The sequence below is a fragment of the Varroa destructor genome, unplaced genomic scaffold (assembly GCF_002443255.2).
Source record: "Varroa destructor unplaced genomic scaffold, Vdes_3.0 BEIS01000007.1, whole genome shotgun sequence".
NCBI lineage: Eukaryota > Metazoa > Arthropoda > Arachnida > Mesostigmata > Varroidae > Varroa > Varroa destructor.
Window position 1 is genome coordinate 8,472,304 of NW_019211460.1, and position 20,652 is coordinate 8,492,955.

Below are 20,652 nucleotides of genomic sequence, written 5' to 3' on the forward strand. Positions count from 1 at the left end.
AAAAGCTTGTAAAAAAATAAAAGTTCTGATAATAAAACTGTGAAGCCATTGATGAAGCCTAAGGGTCCATCTTGTTTTCGAACGAACTCACGCATTATGCAGAAAACCAAAGATTTAGCTGATTTTAGGTAGATACTTTTAATAAAGCAGGAACATTTAAAAAAAAAAGAAGCTATAAATTAAAATCGGCCCCGCTTATAGTCGCTTATATAATTTCTATCGATGTCCTTAATGTTAATGTTGATCGAACTAAATAATTTGTCTTTATTATTATAAGTCCAGCCCAATTTTACCACGAGAGAGGACCGCCCTTCATTCGTTAGTTTCTGCTTTGGAAATGACCCGTCCCTTGCAACGATGAAAGCTTACACTAACTTCTTCCTAATATTAATTAGGTGACAACGTGGTCTGTCCTCCTACATTATGGAAACCTCTATGCTGTTCGCAAGACTGGACTGTCCTGGAAGTTTATCAGAGGTCACCTTTGGTTCTTTTCGAAACTCAGGCTTTATGCTTGACGTATCGGCTTGGGGTCACCAGGTACGCTCTCCTGTTCGTGTTGAAGTCACATGGCTATTCTATGCTAACCTCTGCTTTTGCCCCGGGCACTTAACATCTATTCGTAAACCAGTATGTAATTGCATTCATAACAGTAAGACAAGCCGGCCTACCTGACCATTACGCACGGCCACATTGATAATGTTTCAACAGCTTCAACAGGAGCGAAGGGAAAAGATGGTTTCCTTCAGCTCTAAGTCCCTATGCCGTTCTGGTAACCCCTAACGAACCGCACCTTTTTGACTCCTGTTGCCCCGCCAGGATCTTTCCCTACCTTTTGGATTCGTCTTCTCTCTAGTTATTAGGGGCAGCCGTGACTTTGCCCTTCGACGCACAGCAGCAGACGCCGCGTGCGTGCGTGCGTGCGTGCGCGTTACTGTAATACATGTATGCTAGCCCAAACTTGGAAAGCTGTTTGCAACACGCGCTTGCCTGCCAGTTCTATCCCGTCAAGCCAGCGTTGTGTAGCCAGTTCCGCGCAGTCATCTCAACAGCAGTCGCTCTTCCGTAACATGTCTGTTCGTTAGAGGACAGTAGATGATACAACGCTCAACGTATGTTCTGTACCGCCGCGCGCTAACCGGAGATCGTCGTTAGTCAGAAGGTCTTCGAATAGCAGACGTGTAGACCGCCGCAGCAACAGCGCCACCACAACTACTAAGTGCCTACTTCTACAGCTACCAACAGTCTCAGTCGCAGCGGTAATAGCAACAGAAGCAACCAACACATAATCACCAGGAGATGCGACGCTGAATGCGCCGCAACACAAGCAGCTACGGTGCTGCCGCCACTCATTATGGAGCCATCTAAGCCATTGGCAGAGCGGTCACAATCACCAGTCTCTGGGGCTAGAAGTCGCAGACGTCAATGGCGAGTCGCCGGTAGACTACGAATCAGGACTGTTAGACGGAACAACAGCGACAAAACTAAGCACGGTTGGCACTTCATGAGTGTATTGGCAGGACACTCGATTTACGCTTATGGGAGAATACGGTCCACCGATCCATCGGATCGCGATTCAACTCCGACAAATTCCTCCGTCCCCTTCTTTTTCTTCATTTGGCTCTCGATAGACAGAGTGCCGGCAGTATTACATTATAATACCACGGCTGGAGTGGATTGGTCGAGCGATGCCTCTTATCACGTCGGTGTGATCGGCAAACAAACTAGCAAGTTAAGTGGACGATGCTCTGCCTTACGCTAGCGGTTACACGGGTTATTGTACATATAAAATTTAGAGTCGGCTACGGGGAAACCACAGGCGTTCGCGGCCTTTCTAGCAAAAGATCCGAGTGTCTACCGCATTGTGCAGTGGTTTCGGTTAGAGATGCAGCAGGAGCAGTGGCATCAGGTAGAACTAGAAGTATTCTTTCAGCAACTTTGGATGGTACGGACTACGATATGGCTGTGTACCTACTGTGGATATAATTTCAAATCAAAGTCTCTGATTTCCCGATGGTTCGGAGTGGTCATAAGCGGTGACGATGAGTGTATAATAATGCTAGCTCGGCTAATCGCTGCAACAGTCGCAGCCTTCTGAAGTCGCACATGGGGTGCCGCTATGTATTCGAGTATCTATCCACCTACCTCGCTTTATCTCCCCTCCCATATGTCCTTATCACTTCGATGATCTTAGCCAATCACAGACGAGCGCTAATAAACATGGCCAGTAGTAACAACTCTAATAAGATGAGAGCATTCAAATTGTAAGACTTTTTCAAAAGAGCATGCTTTTAGCTAAACCTCGCTTCCCCCTGGAAGGAAAGGGTTCTAGTGCAAGCTAGGTAATAGAATATGAAAGACGGGGGAACGGATCGAGGATGGTAAATGAGTTGGCTTGAGCTACTGTTTACATCCTTTGCTGTCAATATAATCGCATAGGCTAGATTTTACGGTGTGCTATGTATACGTATTACTGTTATGGTCGGGGAGTCTGTGTTGTGGGAAAAAATGATTTGACCAAATTTCCGACGTGGTTAAGGCCCACGCGGCAAACTGATTATCAGTGTTACATCACTGAACACCATTAAAAACATTACGAAAATGGGCAGCGGATCCTTGATATGAGAAGTTTACTCCGTCGTATTCATGGAAAATAGATTGCACACTGCTTGTTCTTCATGTCCAAGTGAGTGTCCTGTCGTAAGATGTACATGCCTACGGCGAGCTTTGAGCCCACGAGCTAATAGATACAGTGGCTTAATATCGCAGATTTCTTTTGTGTACTACTCTATTATTGTAGGTAATAGTATCGTTACTCCTAGCCAGTATCTCGGCGTAACAAGTCCCTTTCTAGTCCGCACCAATATTATATAATATACATTACTATTTCCAACCTGCACAACTGAGGTTTATACATTCATTCATACAATTGACTTACTGTCTGTGTCTAATTGTTAAGCATTACGCGACCTGTGTCCTGGTAGCTGCTTACAATTGGCCTTTTATTGCAATCGTGGTGCGATCATGGAAGCAACTGTCCTCGATATCGCGAGAAGGTAGCCGCGGCTCATCAATGCAGAGATACGGTCGTCTATAGGTTTAGAGCTGCTCACTTTGATCCCAACGGTCAAAAGCGTTTCCAGAGGCTCCATCGGGCTGTACGAGCGATCACGGATAGTTTTTGAAAACCGAAACAAAACAATAAAGCGTCAGGTTTTCCCCATTCAGACCTAATAAGAAATAGATAAGGAGGGAAAGATTCGGATATAAACAACGCTTCAGCGAAAATGTGGATGAACTTAGGCTCATAAATGGATATTAGTTCAAATAAACACCAGGGTTTTACAATTGATTTTAGTTTAGGTAAATTATAGTATAGATTGAATTATTTTTTACTAAATCATGTGAATTACCATCGTCTTCAAGTACTTACCACATTATTCAACTACACCGACGAAATAGCACAAATGTCTTGCTAGGGTCTATGGTGTTACTATGTTTTTTATCTAGTTCATCGCTATTGCCTAACAATCGGCAAAAAACCAATTTATTTATCATATACGAAACCTTTCATAGGCCGAATAGCTCATCAAACATCGATAAATAGGATTCAAAATGTGCTTGAGTAATATTGCGGTCATTGCACCCCGCATCAACAAACACACCCTGTATTGACTAATATCTCCTGATACCCTTCTCAAGCATTTTTTTTTTCAGTTATCGATCACCTCTATTTGCCATGCTGGCCATCAACTTCAACTGGCTTTGGGGCGCCGTCCAATTCAGCTGTGAGCAATAAAAACAAAAAAAAGCCTAGGACAACAGGGAAGTAACGGGAACCAACAAATCTTTGGTGGCCTTATCAAGACAGCATGTGATCCAGTTGCCAAATAACAGTTACATACACACACGCATTGAGTGATGTATACAAGCTACGAATAGAAACGTCATTGTCATTATTTCTAGCGTCGTCATCAGGTAGTCAGCCATCTCTTCATAGCCAATTGGTTGAATCGTATTCGGTAGCACGAAAGGAATGTTTCTTAATTTCGTTGAGGCTCCTCCTAGGCGGACGCCCCCCTTCACGGTTGGGCTTCATGGTGGATTTTTTCGGCTTTGGCTGACTTGATACCGTCGTTACCATTTTCATCATAATCTTCGTCTTGGTTAAAGCTTCTGTATGCTCTTAATTTGTGGCATCCGACGACGCCGTTACCTACGAGTGATAAACGTGACATGATTATACTTGATGATGTCTGAACGACCTCGCGTTAAACTTCGGCTACTAAATTCGCTGCACAAATAATATGGCAAATGGCTTTTTTTTTTTTTATTTTTGACTCAATGTGGCTATAAGTTTCCTAAACCTAACTTATTGTTAATCAGTTCTATAAACGTGTGTAGGTAGATATAATGCTGTTTTGATATAGGGCTCATTCCTAAATCCGCAGAAGATTTACTCCGTGAAGAAAATTGTAAGAAAATGAGATCCTTTTGAGAACGAAGTAGAAATCTGCTGCTCGACTGTAGCCTATCTGCTTGGTACAGCATACTCACATTGGATGCTCAAAGTAGGCAAATCGAAAGATTTTGCGTCCTTCTGTAGTCCATTGATTACATGTACTTCATTAACGGCCTTTATCTCCGGTAATGAAGCGTCACTGCCAACAGGACTCATACTGAAAACTCTATATGATCACATTTTTCCAGGTCGACCATGTCTTACTTATTTTTACGTCAGTGCAAATCTTTTGCAAGGACTAACAAATCAACAAACTCATCATCTTATACGACCTCGATAATCAATTTTTAATTACCGATCACTCCCTGTTATCTGTGCTGATCTTTACTTCCATCTATTCTCTTCTGCTACTTGCTGCGCGAGCACCAGCTCAGCATGTATTGAATAATCCATTAACCTATCGAATTTTTACTGCGCGTTATCAGCCTTCTTATTCTAGTCGTTCACCGCCATCATATCCGCAATCCACTCTATAGCAGTCAGTGATGATCGTCGCTTTTTGTTATTGTTTTGGATCTAACCTGACACGTCACTAATCAATGAGCTCTGATCGTATCAGGATTGATCAACGCTGTGTTGGTCCATTATGGTCAGAACCTCGTCTTGTGCTTTCCTGCTCTGTTATCTGAATAGCTTGCTATTTTCCCGGACTTGATTTGGATTGCTACCGCTGTCTGCTTGGTATGCCATAATGACAGCTTGATCGACCGACTCTGCTGCGTGTTAACAGCGCCACGCTCTGTTTTACCACTTCAACTCCGCCCAGCACCGTTCATCTTAACCAATAACTTGACGCCAATCACAAACTCCATTGCGCGGCGGCCACAATTCCGTAACGTTACCCCTTCCAAATCGTCGCATGTCTACGCCGCTTCAATCAGAAGCCGCGTCTTAGCGCTCGGCAACTCTAGCCCAGAAACTCCGTTCCTCGTAAATATCGGCTAGTAAACGATAGCCGAAAAAAACGAAAGGATCAGTGCTGAGATCTCTCTTACCTAAAACGTTTGCAGCTTCGAGCTTTTCGTAGTTTTCATTCCACTTCATCCTCGTACCCAATTATTCTCCACGCGCCGAGTACGTTTCTTTGTGTACTTCATGCAAAATAAGCCCGGCAAGCCAACACCGCGCCGCGTCTTTGCGACGCTGCCAAATTTAATCCGAAATAATTTAATCTACGTATTGGACCCTAGATGTTCCAGCATTTACCACTGTCCGAGATGAGACGAAGCATCTATATGGTGGCTGTATGCATCAGCAAACGTTGCTGAGTGGCACTCTAATAATTTGAAATATATTACTCGCGCCCCAGTCGTCCAGACAATGATTAACAATTTACAACTAATCATAATCACCTTGTTAATCCCACCTAACAGTAGCGCTTGAGCGGTGGTCACCAGCTGGCAGAATCATTCAGCCGATGATGATTTTTGATGGGAGCAGTTTTGCCTCTGGCAGATTTGAGTGCGCATAAATATTTTTTTGCCCACGAAGATAATGATGTTTCGCTACGCCCGCAATATCAATAAAGGTTACACGTGAACTGTATGCAATAAATGGGACGACAATTCATCAGCGGCTAGAACGTGATCAATCGAAATGGTACACGACTGGATAATTTCTCATAAAAATACAAACCTAGCGAAAATTGCCCAAAAAAAAAATAAAATAAAAAAGGAAAAAATGCAGCTGCTACATTAAACCATGCTCTAATCTTGTTTTTTTTTTTTTTTTTATTTTGTTCTGTTCAGGGAGTTTTCAATAGTATTCGATATGTAACTGAAGAAAGTCGACCGACTGACTGGTTCAGCATTCTCGTCTGAATGTGTTTGCTTCAATATTGTATTCTCCTAGCCTTTCAGACCTCTGGCTGCTTTTACTGTTTCAATTAAGTGATGCTGAATTAAGCCGGCACAGTTAATCTTATCTTCAACAGGCAAATGTCCTACCAACCTTTGCTTGAAAATTTGTAAATAAATGCGTATGCACCACCAGATTAACTGAAACTTTGGAACCTAACCCAACAGCTTACTATTCTGTACCAACTGAGGTATTGCACGTCCTTGAGTGAAAACGAATCCTGTACGTCCCTCACACGCAGTCCCTGTCTTTCTGCCGGCCTGCTTGAGACAGTCGTACGTGATTGCAGGTAATCAAGCGTCCTCTGCTTGGGATGTCATCAGCTTTGAAATCGGATGTCTCATGCCTCCATGACGACATGGAAAATCAGCCAAGAACAAACGTTCACTCGTAATAAGATATCCGGCCTAGAAGGAACAGTAACAGACGCCTAACCCCCAATTTGTCGATGACTCTGTACAGCCGGCTGGCAATCAGGCAGACCTGCTCTTTTTTGTGAAGCTGTTGAAGGCTTCTTTTGAAGCGACGCCCGATCTCAAAACGCGACAAAGACTATCTCGCCCGCGCCACGCAAATCACTCTTCCGCTCTTCGCCGACCGCCCTGTGTGCACGAGGGGACGGCATCATGCAAGGGCTTCGTCAAGACGTCGGATACCAATAAGGGATCGAGAGGACCGTCTGCCTATCGATGGAGGAGCTTAAGTCAAGTCGGCTACAGAAGAGAGACGCAGAGACCATGGCCACTGCGGTCTTCCGATCCGGCGGCAACTCAGAAAAGTATCGCATTATAGGTAGAATTCACCTTGGTGATATTTGCAACATCGTCCTTATCGGCTAACATCATACGAACTAGATGCAACAACTTACAGACTAAGCGCCATCAGAACTGGCAACATCAACAAATGTGAGGATCACAAACGCCGCAAAAGCAGCAGCAACGGCAACCGCAGCGGGTCGTAGCCCACTCTCAGTCACCTGCGACTACTGCATCACTGGGTCGCAGTTGGACAGGACACACACACACGCGCAGACCGGACGAAAACGCAGAGAGATACTCACCTAAACAGAGTTATATACACACCTCTCAATGAGCGAGTGCGAGTTCCAGGAACTACCCCAGATGAGTCAACGAATGCCGTCGCGTTGTTGCTCATCAATAGCAACAGCATCTTCGCGTATCATCAACATTCAGCATCGACAACATCCTTAAATCATCATCGAATCCACGTACAGAGCCGGACGCCCAACCAAGAAAGCCACAAGATCATCAGACGATCGACGGCATGACCCGAAGTCGAACTGATGGTCATCTGTCGAGGTCCGAGCTCCAAGCTCCTCCTGAACGACAGCTCGAACCAATATGAAAAAACCGTCAAAAACAAAAAGAAAAGTCATAGAAAAAAGGGCGTTAAGAGACGTTCGCGAACATATCCATCGGTACCATACAAAAGCATGGAGTATAGCTTGAGGCCCAAATTTATGGGCGAAGCGAACCCGTTCCTGCACGCCTATTTACATCAACTCGCGATATCCTCATCGAGACTCCGGGAGATACTCATAAGATTCATGATATGGTCACAGCGTAGAGAAATCATGAAGAAGAAGCCGGTGAAAGGCACAAAGAGGTACGAGAGGTTAATTCCAAGGGACATTTTCAGCGGCCGATACCTACTCAGGTGCTGATTGTGTATCAGATCGTGCTGATCATGATGAAATTATTTGCACGCACGAGGGTCGTCGGCGATCAGGACACTGGATGTCAGCAGGCAAGACAAATACATACATAAACGAACGCAGCCATTGTCAACCGATAGCTTTCGAGTATCCACGTGAAGTATTAATACAGTTGTAGAATAATGATTATATCCATTCTGTTCATCTATATACATAAACTATAAAGAAAGCATTTCCTCAGAACAATGCGAAAGCGCCGCAAAATCAAAAAAAAAAAAAATACGAAAGCTTTATCGGACAACTGTTTGACTAATTATGCTTAGATAATAAATAAGAAACAATTAAAATTTAATGAAGACACACGATAATTACGCACTGTATAATGATCATATTACTATGAATCGGCTTTAAGAAAATTTTAATCAATTTTGAATTGAAATGAAAAATCACGATGTTTAATATATGGAGCTGTTGTGAGGAAGCAGCAAAAAGTTGGTCACCAAAGGACCCTATTGCAGCTCCGCCAGCATCGTCAATCTAGCCTGTGACACGTGGCAGAGCAAGGACAATCCATTCAAAAGTGTTTGCGTCACACCGGTCACAACCAACTACAGTTCGGTGCCATTATCGATTCTCAAGGACCTATGGCCTTAAGGACTGGCGGCAGATGCGTCCTTGTGGTGGATGATACGGAACCAGTTTGGGTTCATCTATTTGAGTCCTATGCCGCCTCATGTCGTGTATAGTAGATAACTTTACAGACATTCTTTATTCGTTTACTTTGGATTAGAAACTCAAACGGCGGTAAAAGCAGTGATTTTAATTGAGCTGAAAGTCAAAGCGGAAAAGTTCAAAAACATAGTTATTAAGTATATCGGCACAGCCGCTTTATCTACGTACTAAGTAATTTTATCAAGAAACGCTTACTTTGTAAGCTGGTGGACGAGAACAATAGTCGCACGGCATAGAAAACGATCTAGAATCAGTTAGCAGTCAGGTAAGAACTGGCACAGCTGATTATTATAAATAGTCCTAGTTCAGCGGTAATACGTTTATGATTCGCTGAAAAAACGTGGCTTTTCAACTCTTTCTATTAAATCAGATCGAAGCCATCTTTATTCTCGTGTGTTATCGGTGTTAACGATGTCATCACCATGGAAAAGACGCTGGAACTTTGGAGCACAACGCTGACGTTGGCCATTCAGCTTTCCCTATGGCTCGCATAATGAGGTTCGGTAGTAGCGATCAGTTGAGCAATAGCGTAATCGCTAAGGTGCCAGGCTATTGCTAAGGATTGGCGGTGGCGAGTTCCCATTAAGTCACACATTATACGCAAATCCGGTTATAACACAAGCACGTATAAAGCTCCACCAGTACACACAGATAATAATTATACGGACAGACGTTCACAGTACCCCAACTAACTTCACTAAGATACGATGCATGCAGGCCTTCGGAGTCTCGTCCTTTCAACGTAACTCTTCCAGGAACTCGGCGGCGAGCAATGACGCAAGATAGGCCCACACATATATCACACATCAGCCAAGCTCACCTCTTCATATAACTTTTCCCATATACCGCCACGGACTATGTAGAACTTCAAAAGGTCCTGCCTCTTCCGGTCTGACTTCGAACACTTACTATGCTTGGCAGAAAGGGGTTTGCGCTACACTTCAAAGAGCTGATCAGCCTACCGAGACCAGCCAAGCGGGGCTGGCACAGCTCATCGTTCTACTAACAAAGTGTTAATTGCATGTCCGGCCGGTGAATTCGTATTCGAACACCCGACATCCGGCCAGTCAGTCTTCGTAATGCGAACGGATGAAGGCTTCGCGACGGCAAACTTCCTGCCTAAATCGTAAAGTCTGGAAGCTTTGAAAAACAACAGCTTTCTATTATCTTCTAATTTGGAGTTAGTCTGAGATTGGGATTTATGTTGAAACAACGTTAGTTTCCGATTTGATCGGATTATGTCCTGGAGTAGCTAAGGCTAAAAAGTAGTATTATGAAGAAAATGTGAGTAATTCAGTATCATAATGCAGTTTACAGTTGGGGGTTGTTGTCACGTGTTTGATAAAAGCATTTGTGAAAATCCCAATTTCAGTTACAATTTTACTCGTATTTATGTTTCTGAAGATTTCGAGAAACGACTGGCCGAGCTACTGGACCCTTGGAGATAATCCTGAATCAGCTCGTAAATTGATTTATTTTCATGACTCGCGGACCGTCTGCGCGGCAAACGTACCTTCTTATACTTGCCGGCTCGAAGGAGTTATCAATAGATCGGTCCTCGCGTATCGTAGCACCGAATTGGACAAGCAGTCAATACATTGCGACAGTCTATCGGTAGCTTGTGGTCAGAACGTTGCATGAGTATAAGAAAAGCCTCAGTCTACGCCAAATACTTTCTCTAGTTAAAAAAATACGCCATTATTATTATTATTACTTTCAAACCTCATACACGTGGCAAACGGTCGCGGGACGATTTAAGCAGAAAGAGACACTATTAAAACAGGTGGGCAATTCAAGCGAGGTGGCCACAGGATCATATGGCGACCCATAATTAACGAGATGGACAACGAATTCTGCGAACGCATCGAATTCAAACGAGGTAAAGGTGGAGAGGACGCTATTGCTACTATGTAATCAGACTTGTAGCTATTTGTCCAACGCTTTGGCAGAACCTCAGTTCTGTCAATCGCGCTCACTGGAACGGTCAGTAGCGAGCGCAGTGAGCAAACTACCCAATAGGGGCTGGAGCACCGACAGCGGCGAAGGGCTACAGTAGAAACCTACAACTACGGGGTCCCCCGACTCAGGCAGAGCAACTCAAAGGTTGAAAGGAAAACAGGTACTCTTATAAAAGACAACAGTAACAGCCGCAGGGAAGTCAAGGAAGCCAAGTCGAACTACAAATCAACAAACAGCCTCACTAGCGGCGCGACGGCATGACGAATGTTATCGAGGTGAACCTGTGGCGAAGCTTGAGATTCGACGGTTCCACATTGACGGTCCCAGCAGCACGGCCACTTTCGATTGAAGTTCCGGTTTAATGAAGACCCGTTCATGGTAGACAGATCTTACAATGACTAAATGTCTGAGCACACTGCTAGCCTTTGAACGAATCAAGAAACTAAACATTTGTGACAATAACATCATGGCTGCTATCACAGCTACGGGCAGTTGCCGAACAACATCAGAGTCTTTTACACATCCATATGACACCTTGAGGCTCCCGCAAAACAAACTTCAGATCGGGATTTATAGACGAGAGAACTGTATAGAATATAAATTGTAAATTTAATAGGGCGGCCCAGCGCTCATATCAACGTCTGGTTGGCAAAAGCTAGATTTGCTGAAAACGAGATGCAACACCCTGCACAGTGGGAACTGCTATTGAGGCAGTTCGAAAGTAACTTACCCAAGCAGCACATGGATTGTGGTACGGTGGCGAGTAATTTAATTATGAGAACCAGAAGTTTGAAATCGATAGTTATCATTTGGCAACTTGTATGAGTACTACCCTCAGATCGATAACAACGGTTCCCTCCTTTCGCATAGACACCCAGAAAAATATTGAACTCATAAATTTTAGAGTATTCTGATCAGGACCCAGTCACTTTAATTTTTCCGAAAAGTGAGCATGAACTCTTCGAACGCGAAAAGCACGCCTAACTGAGCAGCGTCTAACAGTGACGAACTACAAAACTTAATCATTTCGTTATGACAACTTATTTCGATATGATTTCCGCGCATAAGTTCGACGCTATGCAAATAGGACCAAACGAGGTAGAGATGCTTAGCTGTAGGGTTTTAAAGGCGGAATTAAAAGAAAATAGAAATTGTCAGTGGAATAGAATATGCCTTTTAGATAACACTTTGTAGTATACGAACCCAATACATAATAGGCGGCTTGTGGAAAATGCTTTCTAGATAGAAAATGTCGCATATATGTGCCTGTATAATTCATAATGCCGAATCAAATCGCTGAAAACTAAATAAAATAAATTAGTTATTCCTGAAATGTCTAGTGATAGCCTGTAAAGTCATATGTGTTCTTGGCCGGCACGTTTGATTACTGCTGACTTAAAGTGATATTATAAGGTCACACGAGAAAATTCGTCTCCTGTCCTATGTCACGTTTCGGGATTTTTTTTTCTCTATCAAACGTTATGAAATTCAGGTCCTTACCGAAAACTCAACACGTGGTGCTCGTGCACCTGGTGTGCTGGCATGAAAAGCTGTCAGGCGAACGGCTTATAAAATTTTACGCACGAAACCCATATTCTTTTTACGCGATATGATTTCCGCGGGGGTGATGACATAAGTTTGGTCGACTAGATCTGCAAAGATCCGCGATACTGTCAAAAAGAAGAAGCAAATTAGATGTCACATTTGTACTATACTCGTAATATAATTACTAATTCTTCTCCCAGCAATGAGTGTACATTGTCATACGTTAGGTACTAAGCAGGGTATTCGTTACCAACGACTCTGAAGCATACAATCAACAAGCCACGTAAACGGCACGGATACGACGCCCGATTCTTTTGTGCACGAGTATCTCAAGACAATTGGCGAACGTTGGTATGATACTGAAGCGGAAAACTTTACACGCAATTCGCACGCAAACCCTGAAGATTTGAATGATAGCTTAGTCTCAGCAGATTGCATCCCTTCGAAACGCATGTGACGGCATAGTAAGAAGAATATATGCAATACGTTCATTATTTAATTAGTCTTCAATAGAACATCCGGCTCAGGCCAACATGCCGGTTCGGTCGTCAGCATCTGAAACATTATAAATTACGAATCCTCAACCCAGGTTTCCTAAATCTTCGCGTCTATTTGCACCTTCATCATTTTATGTAAAATCATCTACTATATTAACGTGTCGTTAGCATCGGAATCTTTCTAGGCCATACATTTGCTATCAAACCTGCGTTAAAGCCATTTGACTTCAATGACGACGGTCATGGTATCTGTTGTTGGCCTGCGGTCACGCCTGAGAGATCGCCACAGGCGCGGCAAAACAGTCGTAAGGGCGCCGCGATGTCTCGGCGACAAAAACCTGACGACGAAAGAAGTATCCATCATTGCCGGTGTACGTATTTGGTCGATTTTGATGGGACAGAGGTAGTCTGGGCTGGGTACGCCCACCTATACCGCGGCTAGGAGCGGCACAAAAATCATCACCAAGTCAAGAAACAAACTCCGCACAAGGGCGCTCTTATGATTCGCGCGTTTGACGCGAATCACTGCATCTATTAGATACGTGCAGATGGATGCTGTACAGTTCCATGGCGGCCATGGCTGGCGCGGAGCGGTTATCGTCTGAGCAGCTATGCACAAACAACGTTCAGATTGGTCAGCGGACTACGAGAACATTTGGCCACGGCGACCATTCGATGACACAGTATCGTGTCGCTAACCGTATGCAGATGACCTTATCATGCAAATGAAGATGGTCGATACAATCTGCCGATTAGATGCGAGCCGCCAGCCGAGAACGATTTGACTAAAGAGAACAGGTACGTACACTTACTTTTCACCTTATTTCTCATTCCGTAAGTTTTTCTCCGTCCCGCCACCTACTTCCTTGTCGAACTTTCCCGAGGATGAAACGCGGAACTGCCGCGACTGTCAGCGACAACCTGCCGACAGGAGTCATGCCGATAGTTTTGGCGTACAATAATGAGACGTCGGCATAGCGCTGTAGTCGAGGGCAAACGAACTTGGCCGTTGCCGTACGTAATGAGGAAATATCAACCTGTTGTTTAGTGAGCGGCACAGGTCCAAATTAGTTACGATTGAAAGAGGAAACACTAACGCGACGACGATTGCCGCGGCTACGCTCGTGCAAGTCGATACGATCTGCGGGTACTTCGTATACGACAGGTTCGATACGTGAACGTATTGGATTGAAACACTTATATGCCGATATCTGAGTAAAAACCAGATAGCGTGCAAGAGCCTCTAATTAAATTGCTGATATTTCGACGATGCTGTACTGTCTGGGTCTCTGTCATTGCCTGCGGACCTCGATAGCTGTGAGACAATATATTTGTTATGCCCTATCAGTTGTCGCATATCTACAAATGTATATGCAGAGAGGGTTTACATATTAACAGCGCGTCTCAAGTGCAACCCTCAGAGCAAAAAACGAGGCTTTAAGCGACTGACAAATAACATTAACGAACTTTTAGGCTATTGCAAAATATTCAAAACCCTACGAAAGCCTTACGGGCTCGAATTAATTTACAAAGATACAGGCTAATTGCCACATTTGGGTACGCTGGACGCGTTAGCGTCCATACATTTATGTACGTGTCGATTTCTGTATGTTAACTTCTATCCCCAGACATCCGCAGAAATTCTACACAGGATCGCATTCAACCACTAGGTAGGATCAAAACGTAGTCGAAGCTTTACGTGTAGCTATGACAGGCGAGATCGACCTACTGCGTTCGATAACTATATTGAAAAATTTCATACGGATGAATGAAGACCTGCTAATGTTTAGGACAGTAACTAGGATCCCCGGTGAACGTGCTACTTCTCTCTATTGAGATTGCAAAGCAATTTCAAAAATAAAGTAATGAGCAATCGAAGATTTTCAATTTAGTTTCTTAACAAGCATCCAGGACGGCAGATCCTTATCCTTGCTACCAAGGAGATCTTGTTCCAGTGATAAATAGGAGTTTCAAATATGCATATAGTTAGCAGAAAACCGCTCAACAGTGTTACGAGCTAAAACACTGAATAAACACCCTTAAGCTTTTATGCAATTTCAACAATACATGAATTTGCCCCTAACCTGAGTCTAGATGGCCGAGTGGCTTTTCCGTAAAACTTTAGGCCTAGGCCATGGGCCTGTTCCTAGGCGAACATGAAGCAAATATACTTTTGAATGCTATGGGAAAAATGTGCGTATTTGTTATGGGCTCTGTCAAATGAAGATGATTCACTCAGTTCCTAGTGCTACCTATACTGAGTGCATGGCCTAAATGAAATCATCGCGGCTTGCCTGATCTCGAACGTAACAAGCATTGGGAGCGTATACACACGTTAGGGTTATGCCATCAGGGTTGTGCCACGTAGCTACTGAGGTAGTCTTTGAAAACACTATACTTTCGTCAGCTTCGAATTGCCCTATTGGCATAGAGTCTCAGGAAAGCAGCTTAATTAAAATGCCTACCAAAAACATACGATGCTCTCCACTGAAAGATAGTGTTATAATAATGGAAAAGTCGGAACGTATAGATGTAGCATTCCGTATCTAGTCTTCTTTCGGACACAGCCACAGCTCATGAAGATGATGTTAAATAAAAGCATTGAATTTGTTTAATTACAAATCAAAACTGAGATAATTATTATGCAACATGTTGCAATTGATCTGGTCAGTGGCATTAAGCATGGCTTCAACTATACGGCTCGACATTATCCTTACGTGTTCAGACTATATGCTGTCCATGTTATTTAGTAAAATGTATTACTTGTATATAATTATTGAATAGAATTTGTTTGAATTTTGACATCGTTCTATATTAAATGCGAAACCAAAATCAGGTGCACGTGCTGTGACAGTGATTCATACAGACAATATAGAGATGTATTACTTTCGGCACAATTGGAGGGCCGAAAGCCTTTTTGTATAGCAACTCTTAATGAATAATACCAGCTTTAATTTACTATTTCGATTTTTGATGGGCTACGGCACGTAGCTACAGCAACATACTGGTATGTACAGCACGTACCGTATTAGTTTCACCCACCCAGTACTATCGCACACAGTACGAGAGTGGCTAAAATGTAACGGCTCCGACTGACCGTTTTTGATTAATTTGATAATAAAACGCGCCTTTAATCGAAATGTTCGAAAGGTCTTAGGGCGGGCGCACTAACCTAAAAAACTAGGTGAATAAGCTAGTCTTGCAGCATTTGTGTTTTGTATAGGTAATTGGACGTCAAGAGTAGCTTCGATTTGCCTTATGCATTGTTTTGGCATTCGGTAAATATCAACAACGATGTTTGATATGGCCCTCCACATATTGAAATTTCACATTAAAATAAGAACACTTATTTTTTTTTATTAAAAAGACGAATAATCGTTGAACTGAAGATGTTCTTTCCTAGAACGAAAAAATCAGATCCGCATCGTCCTTCAATCTTTGATGATGACACAAATATTTCAGCTTATACGTCTGGCGGTGAATTTCGTTTCAGACCCAGCACAAAACCAGATGTTTCTGCGCCTGGCTTCGAATCTAGGCCTTTACGTGTTCCTGAGCTTAGTTGGCGAACACGCTTTTTACTGCAGTATCACGGGACACAGGTTTATGATGACAGATACAGATGACATTACTTCTCCTCATATAAACAAATTCCTTCGATCTTGCCTAGTTTAAGGAATATTATTGATCTGAAGAACATAAGCTTCATTTTGGAGAAGAAGCGTAACGCCAGAATTAAAATACGTTTATGTTATGGATACATCAGAAGAGTGCTTAGCAGCCCTCTAGACACCCGGACGACCAGAACTATGCCAGATATCTATTGTCGATAAGCGATTCTGATGATAATGATGGACCTAGTAATTTAAGTTTAAGAATTTAGCGTGTACTGGCGTAACTTCATCTGATACGATACTTTTAACGCTTTGAGTCGGACGGGACTATGTGAAAATGATATAAAAACAAATTTCATCTCGTGTACGATGTGCTCTTAATCATTCGATGTAAACACACTCTATTTTGGATTAGGATTGCTGACTGCTAATGATGAAAATGGTGGCGAGGAGTCTCGTAAAGGAGTGTTGGCTTCAAGATAATTACAGTATCGGCATGATATGCATGAGCTAGTGGCAATGTAATTGAAAAAATCGGGATGAGAAATCGTGGCCTGAGCTGCGATACGAAACAGTTTCTACTGTTGTCGCCTTACCGATCATGCCATGTCGCTACCTGAAAATTCTGGCCCGCCTTCTGTCAAATCCTTAACATAAGTATTCGTAGTTGCAGTGTAACATGCTTATGCTAAACATCTAAAGATCAATTTGGAGTCGGCTTTAATCATCCGACTGAAAAATCTAGAACAAAGCGCGGGTCGAACAATAAACCGAAACGCAACTTGTGCGAGAATTCAAAATGTCTATTATTAGGAAACATATGGAAACGAGTTTCACATAAGAGTGATACTGAACGAACTTGACGCGGGACGTGCCAGTGAAAACAAACGAAGTTAGCATTGTTTTCTGTTGAAAAGTTTCTGTAATCGTTGATAGATCAGCACTAGTTTGTTGCCTCTAGGTGTTTTGTCATGCCATATCTTATTTTCGGCCATGATTGTTGCGTAATGGATGCTGGCTTTGAAGGTGAGTCGATTAACTCTAACTATGCCATCTATCATGCACTACATGACAGCAGTGGAAAACAACGTTAAATCTCATGGCGAACAATTGCTTTTCCTAGTAATTAATATTGCAGTATTGTCAAACGGCCAGCAAACAAAGCGAACTTGACAAATCTATAAGTGTAGCAAACAGCATTACTAGATATGTAAACGACAAAAAAAAAACAAAAGAATCAGCCCATTTGGAGCCTTGGCCAGGTTCTATTCATGTTCTTGCTGTACGACTCATTTTTGATAAGTCGACGCCTTAGAATGCCGCTCATGTCTATCTGCTTGTCACACTATTTAGCTCATTTGGTCCCATAGACCCTGACCAAAGTAGGCCACACTTATGAGCTGATTTGACTCAAACTGAAAGAAAAATGAATACTCCCAAATTATGCTTTATACAATAATAATAAATATGTTGCTTGATTTCGTAATATTAATACTTTACTCGAGACCGGAAAATTCAAATACCGTTGAACTACTTACTATGTACAATTTTAGAAGTAATGAATAGTTTACGTTCAATTACCGTAGCCTCGAAGCATTTTGCCTTGCCTGTAGAAGTGATGTTTCAACACGTTGCTCTTAGTAATTTGTCTCGCTTACAGCGCTTTGCTTTCAGAGACACACAACCGCGAACATACACAAATTGGATTCCTCTGATGTAGAATGACTTACTTTTGAGCTGGTGGTACAATCAGGATCGTATATCAGAGTTATTTTAACTCTAACGAAATTTAACTTTCTGCATTTCATTACTACTTCCTTCCCATATTTTCCAAATATTAAATAGCCATTTATTTCTAACACTATAAATATAGAGAGTAAATAGGTAAGAAGGTATTGGCCCTAGATACTCTTGCCGAAGGACTTTTGCCTTTCGAAGTGAGAATTTACCGTACTTAATTTGCGATCTACGAGACGGCAAGTCGCCTTTCCACTTAGTTTCAACAGGCCACGTCTCTTGCTTGAATATTGGCGCCAGACGATCCCTTGTGGTCCACCATCTTGGCGGGCTTCTCGTTTGACTGTCTGCTATACGCTGAACTGACTCATTCAGTCACTTTCCCGATGTCAACTAAAGACAGCGTTCGATTAGCTGGCCGGCCTTCCTTTGCTGATAACATTATGGAATAGTGCGTGCATAACGTGCCCCGCACCGTTAGGTGCTTAGAGTCTATCAAAATGAAGTGAGTACCAAATGTTAGTTAATGATACAGTGTGGTTTCGTAGAGAAAACGAATTCACTTGGTAGTACGGTCCAATTTAGGCTTACCTGCGTCAAGCACGCAGGGTATTGATGGAGTTGCATGCATAGCAGCCCATGTTTTGATGTATGATTGGCTGAGTGAACGTTTTCACGCTGCTCCTCTAATGAAGGGTGCGTATTGGTGCCTGATGTTTTGGAGCTACTCCAGTAAAGATCTACTGTCCTTAAGCGCTGCTTTAGACGATTGGCTCGTTCCAACACCAGACGGAATGTGCCAACGCTCGCCTGCTTCCAACCTCTGTTACCTTTAATAGAAGAGTACTGCTAAGTAAAACCGGCTCCTCTTGTAGATTACATCCGTTCTATTATAGTGGAGGACGTGCGGCTTTTAGCTTACGCGACAACGGGATAGCGCAGGGCATGTTTGGGCAGATGGTTTCCGTGGTTCCCTAATGGGTTAAAATATCCTTTTCGTATACTTGTCGTGTATTCTCGTCTTCTCACAAATATCTGTTGGTGTTGAGCATTTTAGTTATACATTTGATAATTAAATATAGCTGATTAAGAGCTAGCTGTACGAAGGCTTTCGTTGGAGAAACTGAGATTTCAATGAGCTGAGTAATTGACAATGTATTCCGTTGCATCCAACTACATGGCGAAACAAGGTGCATCATATTTGAAAATAGCTCTGATGGAAAACATGGTTCAAATACACGTTACATTGATGATTCCGTTATTATAACAGTGGAATTCCTTGAACAAAAATGATGAAATGCTTAGTTTCGTGTTGCCCATAACTAGTGCTCTTTAATTACTTGCTAATATATAACGGTATATCGTTCGTCTACATAGCTTCTTGCTTGTCGTTCAGCAGATCCCTTTGTAATTGCCTTTACCAATACTACTGCATTACAATGATAGATTTCAACTAGCTAACCGATTGATGAGCTAGCCTTCAACACAAAGCCTGCTACCAGCTATCTGATGTGATTGTAAAGGCAGAATATTTTCTCTCTTGCACGATGACCCATTATGTATTCTTATTTATTTATCTCAACACGGAATTACGACGTTTCAAACGAATTGTTACTGTCTATAGCGGCAAATGTCAGCGTATGGTTCGGTTCAAATCGTTGCCTGGTGTTTTATTCGCTACACATCGACTGGCGGGAAAAATAAACCGATAAAATAGGAGGAAGGGTCTTTGTATAAACTCGTTTATTATTATCATCCCGATTATCTAATCAAACTTAGTGAGTAGTCAAACTCGGGTGCCAAAAGGGATAAGATTGACGCATGCCGCCATCATCTACTTCCACTAGAACTTGCCGCCGTTTTAGCTCAATATAGAAGTCTTTATGAGGTTGTCTCCAGCTCGTTGTGCTTCAAACGTCTTCCTGTTCTAGGTATAACAGTATAATATATCAACGACCATTCCCGGACGGGCTCATGGTATCTTAAGCAATCTGCATACTGGCCTCTCTAGCATGCCTACTACTACTTGGTTCTTTGGCGAACACGAATCGTATTATGATTACAGTGATCGACGTTCCTGTTTTATACATGCCAACACGCTTGGGGTGACCATATTTATTCAGTCACTATATATATACATATACATATATATATATATATATATATATATATATATATATATATATATTAGGAGTTTTAAAAAATATATGTAATTCGAGTGCTGAGATTTTTATTTGCAGAGAAATTGAAACTTCAAAATGATTCTCATTTCTTGTCAATACACTGTTTATAAAGGTGGGTAATCGATTTTTAAAGTCAATTGCGGTTTTTAGACCTTTCAATGTCACTAATTTTCTGGCATAGACTTTGAGGTTTCCTAACAGCGAAAAGATCCAATAGTCTTAGTTTAGCTATCAGTAACTTTAAGTACTGTGCACAGATCATTGTATTAGCAAAAAATCATACAATTAAATAAGTATAATTTTTTGGGAGACGTATTGGGACACTATATAT

General features: G+C 42.4%; 1 long non-coding RNA gene across 15 annotated transcripts in view; it reads right to left on the reverse strand.

The window, feature by feature from the left end:
• LOC111254565 (uncharacterized) overlaps nucleotides 1–20,206 on the reverse strand; it is a 33,051-nt gene extending 12,845 nt beyond the window's left edge. For 2 of the 15 annotated variants that reach the window (XR_015316617.1, XR_015316614.1), the window contains exons 1-5: nucleotides 18,132–20,202; nucleotides 17,940–18,008; nucleotides 12,246–12,415; nucleotides 7,462–7,718; nucleotides 2,146–4,216 (exon numbers count right to left, since the gene is read on the reverse strand). This is a non-coding gene — a long non-coding RNA (uncharacterized LOC111254565). Of the gene's footprint in view, nucleotides 1–2,145; nucleotides 4,217–4,557; nucleotides 6,295–7,461; nucleotides 7,719–12,245; nucleotides 12,416–17,939 lie in introns of those variants that run through there. The other 13 variants (XR_015316611.1, XR_015316612.1, XR_015316608.1 and 10 more) reach the window with 11 other exon arrangements.
• Between the last annotated feature and the right edge of the window lie 446 nt (nucleotides 20,207–20,652).